This window comes from Thamnophis elegans, chromosome Z (genome assembly GCF_009769535.1).
Source record: "Thamnophis elegans isolate rThaEle1 chromosome Z, rThaEle1.pri, whole genome shotgun sequence".
Taxonomy (NCBI): domain Eukaryota; kingdom Metazoa; phylum Chordata; class Lepidosauria; order Squamata; family Colubridae; genus Thamnophis; species Thamnophis elegans.
Genome location: NC_045558.1, coordinates 116,228,076 through 116,241,035, shown reverse-complemented (window position 1 = coordinate 116,241,035; position 12,960 = coordinate 116,228,076).

The following is a 12,960-nucleotide window of genomic DNA, read 5'->3' as shown; positions in this document are numbered from 1 at the left end:
TGAACTGCATTGGGATGAAACCAGCACACAAAATAATAGAAAAGGAAAATTACTCTCCTTTTTTGCGTCTTCTGCACCACCACCTCACCATCTTCCTCCAAAAACCTGCACAAAGGACAGACACAGAAAGAAACGCCTTAATTGCATGCACTGCATTGGGATGAAACCAGCACACAAAATAATAGAAAAGGAAAATTACTCTCCTTTTTTGCGTCTTCTGCACCACCACCTCACCATCTTGCTCCAAATACCTGCACAAAGGACAGACACAGAAAGAAACGCCTTAATTGCTGGCACTTCACTATCTCAAGGAGGAAGACAAGACAGAGCACACCACACCCAGCAATAAAGACAGGTACTTACAGGGGAAGCATCTCTGGCTTGCAGCTAGTGGTGCTGGTGCAGCTGGTGGTGCTGGTGCAGCTGGTGGTGCTGGTGCAGCTGGTGGTGCTGGTGCGGCTGGCGGTGCTGGTGCAGCTAGTGGTGCTGGTGCAGCTGGTGGTGCTGGTGCAGCTGGTGGTGCTGGCGGTGCTGGTGCAGCTGGCGGTGCTGGTGACTGCTTTGGATCAGCTGATTCATCAACTCTTGGCTTTTTGCAGAAGAAAGCGGTCAAACTCTGTTGCCTCTTCTTCATTGTGCTAAGTAGATCTAACTGCTGTCAAAGAAATAAAACAATATTGGACTCAATTGTGGTTGTAAGTTGAGGACTCTCTAGGTAACAAGAAGGGACCTCTGCTTTCAACCAACAATGTACAGTCTTTTCAGGAAGGATGAGAAACAGGAAAGATATAAACAAACAGGAAAGATATAGTCTTTCATCCAAGAAGATAGTTCAAGAATGAATGTCATATTCCCAGAGCAATACAGATTTCCTTTTTCTGAAATTTAGTTCTCAGTTCCAAAAGACAGGAATATATGAATGCATATGAAATTATGAATTAGTACTTAGGTCGGTCCAAGAAGCTATTCAGAAGTTAGTGGTTAGAAGAGCAATCGTAAAGGTAGATTACGTGGGATGTGTTTGCACAACAGTGGAAAAACAGAGATATGTAAATGAATAAATATTACAATGTGCAGGAATAAATAAATTGACAATTAAAATCAAGAAGGCTTTGAATACTTTTTCACGTGGGATTGGTTTTAGCTATTGCCAACTAACGGAAACAGGAATTAGAAAGCCAAAAGTATGAAAGAAAAGACCAATTATGTAAAGAAAGGTCCCTAAAATGTATAAGGAAATATTACTAGATCATTATTAATGCGTAGATAACTGCGGGACATTACACACACACACACACACACAAACTATGATGGAAAACACAAAAAAATAAGAACAACACCCCCCCCCCCCCCCAAGACTGCGAATGAAACCAGGTTTTTTTCCCCTAAGCCTAAGGACAGGAAAGACAAAGCCACTGGAATAAAAACCATCAAGGCATTGCGGGCAATTTTAAAGGACAGGCATTCACAGAACCATCAACCACCTCAGAATTACCTAAACAATGAGGGTGAAACACACTAAATCTGATTTTCTACGATACATACACTTAGCGACCATTTTCACACTTAGCGACCATTTTCACACTTAGTGACCGTTGCAGCATTCTCATGGCCACGCGATCAAAATTTTGATGCTTGGCAACAGATTCGTATTTATGCTGTTTTCAGTGTCCTGGGGTCCTGTAATTGCCTTTTGTGACCTTTTGACAAAGTCAAATGGGGAAACCAGATTCACTTACTTATGTTAGTAACTTGTCAGCTGCAGTTATTCACTTAAGAACTGTGGCCAGAAAGGTGGTATAGTGACCAAAGTTACAATGGCATTGAAAACAGTGACTGATGACCATGTTTCACACTTAGCGACCATTTTCACACTTAGCGACCGTTGCAGCATTCTCATGGCCACGCGATCAAAATTTTGATGTTAGATCCCAAGGTTTCAGTAAAACTATTCAATCATAATTAGTTTCATGCATTAGGATTATTTCAAAGCACAAGCAATAATTCATATTTCATTTCAAACTATGCCAACACACAATAACATAAATGAAACCATTACTAATATTCCACACACAATAGGTTACAATAAAACTATTATAAAAAATTCAATGCACAATACATTTCAAAGTATTGAGTGAAGAATACTTTAAAAAGGTTTATTTTAATTTATTTTGGATAGAATCTTTTTTTAAATCGTCTAAGACGATTTTAAAAAATATTATATCCAAAATAAATTAAAGTAAACCATTTTAAAGTATTCTACACTCAATACTTATATGTAAAACTATTATAAAAAATTCTATGCATTAAATAAAATATTTTAAAATACATTAAAATAATAATTAAATAAAACCGGGCCACTTACCAGCAGCAGGCAGAATCAGCAGCACTCCGATGCGATGGATGGATCCTCGTCGCGATGGCAGGCAGCAGGAACAGGTAAGAAACCTGACTGGAGGGACAAGGCTAGGTAGGGTCACTTAGGTTGCCTGGCATGCTTAGCAAGCCAGGCGAGGGTAGAGGGGAGGTGGGGGGCTTGCTTCCCTAGCGAAAACTAGACGGTCGCAGCCACTGCCACGCGTAGTACGCGAGGCCGCGGCTTTTGCAGGGGAAGGCCTGGAGGACTTCCCTTTCGCAAGCGAGGCCGCCGCGGCGCCGCCGCCGCCCGCACCACACGGAGGCGGCCACGCGGCCTACGCGAGGCCGCGGCTTTCGAAAGTGAGGCAGCCCCCCCCCCAACGACCAGAAGACGGCCACGCGTAGTACGCGACGCCGCGGCTTTCACGAGGGAAGGCCTGGAGGACTTCCCTCGCGAAAGCTAGGCGGCTACCGGCGCCCCCCCACCCGAAAGCGGCCACGTGGCCTACTCGAGGCCGTGGCTTTCGCAAGCGAGGCCGCCGCCGCCACCCGGAGGCGGCCACGCATAGTACGCGACGCCGCGGCTTTCACGAGGGAAGGCCTGGAGGACTTCCCTCGCGAAAGCTAGGCGGCTACCGGCGGCCCCCCCACCCGAAAGCGGCCACGTGGCCTACTCGAGGCCGCGGCTTTCGCAAGCAAGGCCGCCGCCCCCACCACCCGGAGGCAGCCACGTGGCCTACGCGACGCCGCGGCTTTCACGAGGGAAGGCCTGGAGGACTTCCCTCGCGAAAGCTAGGCGGCTACCGGCGGCCCCCCCACCCGAAAGCGGCCACGTGGCCTACTCGAGGCCGCGGCTTTCGCAAGCAAGGCCGCCGCCCCCACCACCCGGAGGCAGCCACGTGGCCTACGCGACGCCGCGGCTTTCACGAGGGAAGGCCTGGAGGCCTTCCCTGGCGAAACCTAAGCCGCTACCGCTGCCACCCCTATCCCCCCCCCCAGCTTCCTACCGCCGCTACCACCGCTGCCGTCGCCACCGCCCACCCGAAGTCCTGCCGCTAGCGTCCCGAGTCTTGCCGCCAGGGCTTGGTTGCTTACCTGTGGGGAAAGCAGCAAGCTCCTGGAAGGCGAAGGGAAGGCGTGAAGCGCGAAACGAGGCGTCTCGGCAACAAACAAACCCTTTGGAAAAGACTCTTTGAGAGAAAGATTCTTTTCAAAAGAGGAATGTTAGCCGTTGGCGCCACACTTTTAAACGAAGCCAGCCCGCTCACTGATTGGCTGGACTCCAGCCAAACAGTGAACGGCAGGCTGCGCTTAGTCCAGACGGGCGGGGGAGCGCGCGACAGGGCCCAGGACCGGTACCGGCGTTCCCGGAAGTTCCTTACTTCCGGGTTCACCGACGAACCGGATCGTGCGATCCGGTGCGAACCGGTAGGAACCCAGCCCTGGTATGTATGTATGTATGTATTGTGTCACATCTCTTGAAATAGATCTATACTGGTCTCCCTTTATTTATTTATCAGCACAAATGCAACACACACACACACACACACACACACACACACACACACTAAATCTGCACTTTATTTATTTGGTTGATGAATGAAATATTGTTTGCCCTTGAATCAGGATTGAATTAGCAATTAAGATTACCAATGACACTGGTGTGGTATCTAATTACAGTCCAACAGCTTTTAGTTGGAAACACACATTCTAGTTGAAATCACCCAAACAGCAGTGGAACAAAATATCTAATTAACAAAGTGGTTCTGGAAAACTGCAGAGGAGGAGAAAAACCAACCTGAATGTAGCCTGCGTAAGAAGGCATTTGACTCCCTGCCATGTGATTGGGCAATAGAAATAACAAGGGGTCAGTAGAAACATCAGAAGCTTTGTGTAAAGATCTTTGGCACAATGGAAAATGACCAAAGGTGATGGATTAGGAAAAGTTTACTATAAAAAAGGAATCTTTCAAGGAGCCTCACTAACACCACTACTCTTTGTCATTGCACTGATTCCTCTGTTGACCATAGTGAATAAATCAGGGCATTGCTATTGGACATCAAAAACCCTTACTAAATTATCCACCTCAATTTACAACCATTTATTTAGTGACCTTTCAAAAATTACAGGGATGTTGAAAAAACTGATTTACTGGTCCTTGCACTTACAACCAAACATAGCATCCCCATAGTGACATGATCAGAATTTGAGTGTTTAGCAATCAGCATGTATTTACAACAGTTGCAACATCCTGGAGTCTTTGGATCACTACATGCAAGTTAGTGATTCTAGTAAGCGAAGTCAATGAAGGAAGCTGGATTCACTTCATGACCACATTATTCACTTAACAACTGCAGTGATTTGCTTAACAACAGGAATGGAAAAGGCCATAAATTGGGTAGAGCTCACTTAATAGCCGCCTTGTTTAACAACAGAAATTCTGGTCCCAATTGTGCCTGTAGGATGAGGACAGTCTGTCATGGGTTACCTGAAACAGTATGGAAAAACACCACTTAAAATAGAATTGCTGCTCAACTCTGTGAAGTACCGTATATACTCAAGTATAAGCCGAGTTTTTCAGCCCACTTTTTGGGCTGAAAAAAGCCGCCTCGGCTTATACTCGAGTCAGTGAAAAATTTGCCCGAAATGGAGGAGAAAAAGGGGCGGGGCCATGCCGCTGGGTGATGCTCGTGAATGGCTCGGCGCCCTTGTGAGTTTCCCCTCCCTCTGTGTCAGTTTGCCGCGCAGCGTGCACCGCACCATCCCCCCTCCTCACGTTCTAATGTAATGCAGGGCTGTCTTACGATTCCCCTTCCTCCCCCTCCTGCCGCTCTGCAACGATGTCCCACCTCCTCCTTGTTATGGCAAGCAGCCACATAGCGATGTCCCACCTCCTCTGGTACAGTGATCCAATGATAGGAATCACTGTGCCGTGTGTCATAGGAGGCGGGACATCGCTCCCGCGGCTGCACGGGACATCATTACCGGTAGCTGCTGCATTTCCCACCCTAGGCTTATACTCGAGTCAATCACTTTTCCAGTTTTTTGTGATAAAATTAGGTGCCTCGGCTTATATTCGGGTCGGCCTATACTCGAGTATATACGGTAGTACTGCTTTATAAAGCTTTAGAAAGGCCACACCTGGAATACTGTATCCAGTTTTGGTCACCACATTACAAAAAAAAATGTTGAGATTTGTAAAAAGTGCAAAGAAGAGCAACTGAGACGATTAAAGGATTGGAGACTAAAACATATGAAGAACATTTGCAGGATTTGGATTCGGCTAGTCTAGAGAAAAGAAGGACTAGGGGTGACGTGATAGGCCTATTCCAGTATTTGGGAGGCTGCCACAAAGATGAAGAGATCAACTTATTTTCCAAAATTTCAGAAGGCAGAACAAGAAACAATGGATGGAAACTAATCAAGGCGAGAAGCAACCTGGAATTAAGGAGAAACTTCATAACAGTGAGAACAATTAAACTGCAGAACAGGTTGCGTTCAGAGGTTGCGGGTGCTTCATTACTGGAGGTTTTTAAGAAGAGACTTGTCTGAAATGATACAGGCAAGGATCTTCTCCTACTTGAGCAGGGATTGGACTAGAAGACCTCCAAGGTCCCTTCCATTTCTATTCTGATTGAACTGTCTGTCTATACAGCCAAGATACTGCAATAGAATTTTGACCTGACAAATGTACCATGGTCACCATCAAACGGGGGTGGGGGGTGGGAGTGAAAACTCAACATTCCCTATGAAAACAATATCAAGAGTCTGGATGAAGATGATCACTACAAATATCTGGGCATCCTTCAAGGTGATGACACAAAGCACATTGAAGTCAAATTAAAGGCCAGAAGTGAATATATCAAGGGAGTGAAGATCTTAAAGTCCAAAAACTCAGTGGAGGAAATACCATCAAGGCAATTGACACCTGAGCAATTCCAGTTATTAGATTCCCAACTGGAATAATAGACTCAAGCAGAACTAAAAGCCCTGGATAGAAAGACTAGAAAAATAATGACAATGCATCATGACCTTCGTCTTAGCAGCAATGACGACAGATTCTATTTACCAAGGAAAACAGGTGGATGCCGAATGTTGCAGAAGGTTAAATATGAAAAAAGGGCAATTGGAAAAATCCCTGAAGGCCAGTGAAAATGATGCACTGAAGCTAATATACTGGGAACGGTTAAGCTGCACCACAAAATAGACTAAACAAAGAACAGAAAAAGAGACATGGGAAGATAGTATTACATGACCAGTACATTTTAAAAAAATAGCAGACAAAGCAGATAATAACAAGACTTGACAATGGCTAAGAGCAGGAAAATAGAAAGAAGTTGGAACTTGAATAAAAGATAAAAAAGCTGAACAAAATAGCTGAAGAAACAGTGGGCCACCTGGTTAGCTGCTGTGAGAAGATTGCCCAGACTGGTTACAAGCAACAGCATGAAAAATGAGCTATAGTGGTGCATATCCCAATGCAATGCCATTTGCCCAGAAGCAAGAACTGATGGGACCGTAAAATAGAGAAAGTAATAGAAAATGAAGAGGTTAAAGTGCTCTAGGAGTTTAGAAATCAGGTAGAAATGCACCTGACATAATACATCGGACTTAACAATTGTGGATAAGAAAGACAAAAAAGTCTGGATATTAGATGTGGCAGTACCCACAGACAGTGGAATGGAAGAGAAAGAATTGGAGAAGATAACAAAATGCAAAGATTTGTAAACAGAAAAAGAACAACTGTGTCAAAAGAAAGCAAAGACAGTACAAATAATAGCAGGTGCAACACAACTGGAGCACCAAGAGAGTTCCAGTTTTCCTTAGCAATTACAAAAAAAACTTAAAATCTATAAATTGGCAGAATAATCCCCAAACATCTGGGGCACCACTTAAACACATCAACATTGACAAAATTAGCATCAGTCAATTGCCAAAGTAGAATATACTTGGAACAGTTTTCAAGCTGTGATGATATCTTTAACCCTATGAAACATCAACATATGCCTATCCCAGATTCTTGGAAAGCTCTCCATAGGTGGATAAAAATGCCAAATCCAGTTATCAGAAGAAAAATCTGATCCAATCCCAAACCGGGAGAAAGATGCTGAAAATAGAATGGAGGCAGGCTGCATTTTGGAAAGGAGGTCTCTGTTTATTTAGTAGCCAGAAACCTCAGCAGCATGTTTATGGGGTGGCTGACAAAATGGGGTTGAGATGAGTGGGCTTTTATACATTTTGGGAGGCTTTGTGTTTGGGATTCCTGTCCATTGTGAAATGTACTTTGACTCTCTGCTTGAGCGTGTCCTTTTAGTATTCTAAAAGGTCAAGAATTCTGGGAGTTGAAGTCCACAAGCCATAAAGGGGTCACAATTCCCCACCTCTGCTGTTTTCATATGGGTTGATGCCAGTCAGTCAGTCAGTCAAATGTTTATTATAATCAAAGATCAGTACATGTGTTGATCTCAATTAAAAAGATCAGTTTTTCAAGTAAAATAGGCAATCTTGGATTTAACTACTGGTAGTTACTAAGCTACCTAATATCTTATGTTGATTTTATAACATCAGTTCTTCCTGTTGCCTTTCTCTTTCACATTGACCGTTACAGTCCCCCAAGGCCCAATTCAAGGCAAACCAGGTTCTGATGTCCTGCTGCCTTGTTACTTTCAGGACTCTTCCGGACCCATAGATCCAGAAACCCTAAGTGTGACATGGCGTGTGGGTTCAAGAGATATTGCTAATTTTGAAGATGAGTTGGAAATCTTTCAGCCAGGGGTAAAGATGTCTCCTACGGAAGTGCTACGGGGCAATGCCAGCATTCTGCTTCCAAATGAGCAGGATGCAGATGGAAAGACACTTGCTGTGTTATCCACAGCCCTGACAGGGAAGAGAAGACAATAGAGTTGAGAGTGGAAGGTAAAGGAAACCACTGCGTCTTATACTCTGAAAAATACAGTAATTATTCATCCCAATCCTCCAGATACCCAAAATAGTAGGCATACATTTTTTTCTCTTACCTCCTCGGCCCACAGATACAAGTGCAGTGGTTCTTCCTTGGCTGTTGGGATTCTTCATTGAACTCGGGACTGGATTGGCAATAGCAGCTGGAATAATGTACTATAAAGGTAACCTTTCACATCTAAAGAATGAAGGGTTTAATGGCAGTGATGCACTGCTGGGACAAAGCAAAGCCAGTGAAAAAAGTAGCATAGAAGGGTCAGAGGGGGGCACCGTACAGCTAGTCCTTGATTTATGACTATAATTTAGCCAGGAGTTATGGTCATAAGTTGTTGTGGTCCTATGTTAAGGCAACACATGACCAGAACCATTTTGGGGGAGGGGGGCAATTTTTGTGGCAGTTGTTAAGGGAACACAGTGGTCGCCAAGAAAATCCATTTCCTCAGTTGCCTTTTTGTGCCAGAAACTGGAAGTAAATGCTGGAAACTCTTGAATAAGTTGCAAATTATGGTTATGTGACTGAGATGCTACACAAGTAAAGGTGATCCAGTTACCAAGTGCCCAAATTTGACCACATGACCATGCCAAAGATATACAATACAGTAGTAAAGTTGGAAGGGACCTTGGAGGTCTTCTAGTCCAACACCTGCCTAGGCAGGAAACTGTCCCAAGTGAAAAGAAGTTGTAAATAGCTCTTTGGTAAGGCAATTAAGTCCCTTAAGGTAATTAAGGAACCAATAGCAAGTAAATTAACATGTATCTTTTAATTACACTTTTTCAATTTTTCTCTCTAATTACAGGAAAGAATAACTCAGTTACGGGAACATCCACTTAGAAAAAGCCTCTTCAAAAGATAGATGAGGAGAAGGTACTTGACATCTCAAAATGAAGACAAGGAGAGACCAGGAGTGGATTAATACATACAGAAGAGTTAGATGATGTGCAGGAACAATGACTTTGACTGGATGATTACTATATATATTCCGCTGGAAAATGTGAACTGTGAAAAGCAAGCTACAGATTTCTCTTTGGTGATCTCTACAGTGCATTGTTTCCTTCCAAGGCTTAAGGAAATCACAAATATGTGAAGGCAAGGCATCTGTGAAAGACAAGATGTGGAAATTGCTCTTTGGAATAAACCATCAATCCCAGATTTCTTCTTTTCATTTTTTAAAATCAAGCTGTTCTACAAATTATGCTGTGAAGCCAAACACTAACCCTCTCTTTTAGTTAGTTATTAGAAAAGGAGGGGTGGGAATAAACCTTTCTGTTTCCTTTTAACTTTCTAGCTAGATCTATGCAAAAGATTTAGAAATGGAAAAACTTCAAATTTGAACTACCCTATTTTAAGGATGAAACAATGATTTTAAGCGGGAAAAAGACTGTTTTTTATTTTATTTATTAATACTTTCTCCAGTTCATCCACCAATTCATCCAAAGTTTTATTTATTTATGTATTAATACTATAAAATACAGAAATGCGAAAGAAAATAGTAGGAAATTTAGGAGAGGGGAAAAGGGAAGGAAAAATGTGGGAAAAAGGAGAAAAGGAAAAAAAGGTGTTAACTTCCTACTTCTTTTTGTGCAGTAGAATAAAATCATATCAAACCTCAACTTTTTATTTTTATATAATAGTATAAACTACCCATTTTTATAATAACAAACCTATCTAATCAGTATAACCCAAAATCAAAGTTTCCTCTTTTTTTCCTACCTCAAGCTACAGATATTTACCACTATCCTGGGTTTTTTTAGCTGTCATAAAAAAACCCTAAAATCAATTAGTTGGCAGAATAATCCCCAAACATCTGGAACACTAAATGTCTATGGAGATTCTTAGTCATCCAGGTCATGGTTGTGCCGAAGGTGCGTTTTCAAGAGGCAACTGGAACTTTCTGTTTTTTCTTTGAAGACATTTCACTTCTCATCCAAGAAGCTTCTTCAAATCTGACTGGATGGTGGGCAAGGAATATAAAATCCTTCCATTTCCCACCATCCAGTCAGAACTGAAAAAGCTTCTTAGATGTGAAGCGAAATGTCTTCAAAGAAAAAACAGACCAGTTGCCTCTTGAAAAAGCACCTTTGGGGCATCTAGAGCAGTGGTCCCCAACCTTTTTATCGCCGCGGACCAGTCAGCCTGTGATAATTTTACCGTGGCCCGCTGAGCGCGCGCAGGGGTGGGGGTGGGGGTGTAAAAAAACTCCCAGCCCGGAGTACCCCTTTAAGTAATCCATATTTCAGTAAACTGATCTACCGTCAGGCTGTTGCTTGTAAACTGGACTAACTATTTCTAGTTAATTTCTAACTATTTGAATGGAAGATTATATGCTTATAGTTTCTATTCTTTTGTTAACACACAACCACATTTTTATTCTTCTACAGACACCATTTTTAATTACCAGGATAGTACACCAATGACAGCACCATGATCAGAAAATGTTAGATGTTGCATTATTTTCAATATGTATTTGTAAATATATGCCAAATAGATTGCAATCGCTTTCTGGACTTCCTTTAAATTTGCAGGTAAATGCTGCAATAGATATATAGCTCCCATCAGATTGATGATCACCCAAAAATGTTATTCATTGAATTCACTGTGAATCCTTTCTTAGTAAGTGCATTCAAGACAGCCTACTACTAGCTGGTAGCCTCTCTGTCCATTCACCAAATTATCTGGGACAGGGGTGTCAGAGTGACATCGAAAATGTCAAGGTAATAGCCATGACTATGAAATTAAAAGCCTATTTATTCTTTTTTTTGCATCACATAAAAACCAAGATGGTTCCCATCTTGAATTTTTCTAAATACATCCTACATACAACCATGATGCAGGAGTTTTCATTCAGCAAGAAAAAGGAACCGGTGACTTGAGCCAAGTCAACATCTGGAAATCTTATCCCAGTCATATCCAACCTAGCTTATTTTTTGAGATCACCTCAAGGCGAGCTGGAGCGGGACGCGCTGCGCCACGAGTTGGAGAGCTTGGAGAGGCTGAGCGCGCAACTTGGAGAGCTGCGTCTCCGCCGCCTGGAGCCCGAGCTGGCCCGGCGGCGGCAGCAGCTGGAGGGGCTGTGGGCCGACTGCGCCGCTCTGGAGGCGCTGCTGGAGCAGCTCCTGGCCGAGCACGAAGGGCTGCAGGAAGTGCGCAAGCAGCGGCCAGCCGCGCTGCTGTCTGCCCCGCGCGTCCTCCGGGCCGGGCGCTCCGAGAAGCGGCAGCTGGCCTCCGACTACGTGCTGGTGGTGAGCTGGAGCTGCGTGCAGAGCCTGAAGCGATACGAGGCCGAGTTGCGGGCGATGCAGGAGCTGGAAGGGGGCCGCCTGGGCCAAGAGGACCTGCGCAAGCTGCGCGCGCAGAACCAGGAGAGCCGCCGGCGCCTCGAGGAGCTGTGGCGCCGCTGCCGGGAGCTTTGCGCGCTGGGCGAGCGGCTGGAAGAGGAGCGGCTGGCGCAGCAGGAGAGCCACGGCGCCCAGCTGCAGGGATCATGGCCCCCGGCCGCTGCGCGGCCCGGTGCCAGGTACTCCGCGGCCCGGCACCGGTCCGCGGACCGGGGGTTGGGGACCACTGATCTAGAGCACTACTTATCAGCATTGACACATTACACCAGTCAGCTCCAAAAGGAAATAGTTCATATCCTGTGGCAATAACTTTAGCACCATGAAACATATATGCCTACTCTATGGTGATGGGTTTCAAATGTTTTTAGAACCTCTTCTGTAGGTGTGGCCTGCTTTGTGGGAGTGATCAGGTGGGAGTGGCTTTCCAGCCATGTGACTGAGTGGGTGTGGCTTGGTAGTTATGTGACTGGGTGGGCGTGGTCAACTTGTAAAATGTGGTGAAACCCACTTAACAACCCTCTTGCTTAGCAACCAAAATGTTGGCTCAGAAACTGGCATTTGAAGCACGCAAGTCTTAAAGCTGTCAAGTTACAAGACCCTTGCACCCCTAACACTTTAGAGAAAAAAACTCCAAGGGTGTTCAAACTTGACAGTTTTAAGACTTTAAGGTTTAGATAGGACTCTTAGAGGTGGGGCAATTGGTGAGCCAGCCAATCAGTGAGTGATGGGCAGGGAGAGGAGCTGGAACTGGTTCTAAATGGCCCGGTAGATTTGTGGAACCTCTTCTATAGAAGAGGTTAGAACTGGCAGGAACCCACCCCCGCTGCTCTAGGAAAATCTCGTCAGGTGGATAAACGTGCCAAATACAGTCTGAACATCTAGCTGATAGTGCAAAGAATCATAATAAGCTTTGTTGTCACTTTCCCTTGGAAATTCTTGAATGTAGTCATAGTCCAATGGAATTCATTCTCAGGAACAGTTGCTCCAAAATTAGACCAAACTCATCTTGGCATAGAATCAAAATCAAGTGAAGTATTAGTACCCCTTTATAAATCCTTAAGCAGACCACATCTGGAATACTGTATCCAGTTTTGGTCATCACAATACAAAAAAAAATATGTCGAGGTTTTGGAAAAAGTGCAAAGAAGAGCAACCAAGATAATTAAAGGCCTGGAGACAAATATGGAGAACAATTGCAGGAATTGGATATTGCCAGTCTAGAGAAAAGAAGGACTAGGAGGGACATGATACAAGTATTCCAGTATTTGAGGGGCTGCAACAAAGAAATCAGGGTCAATTTATGGT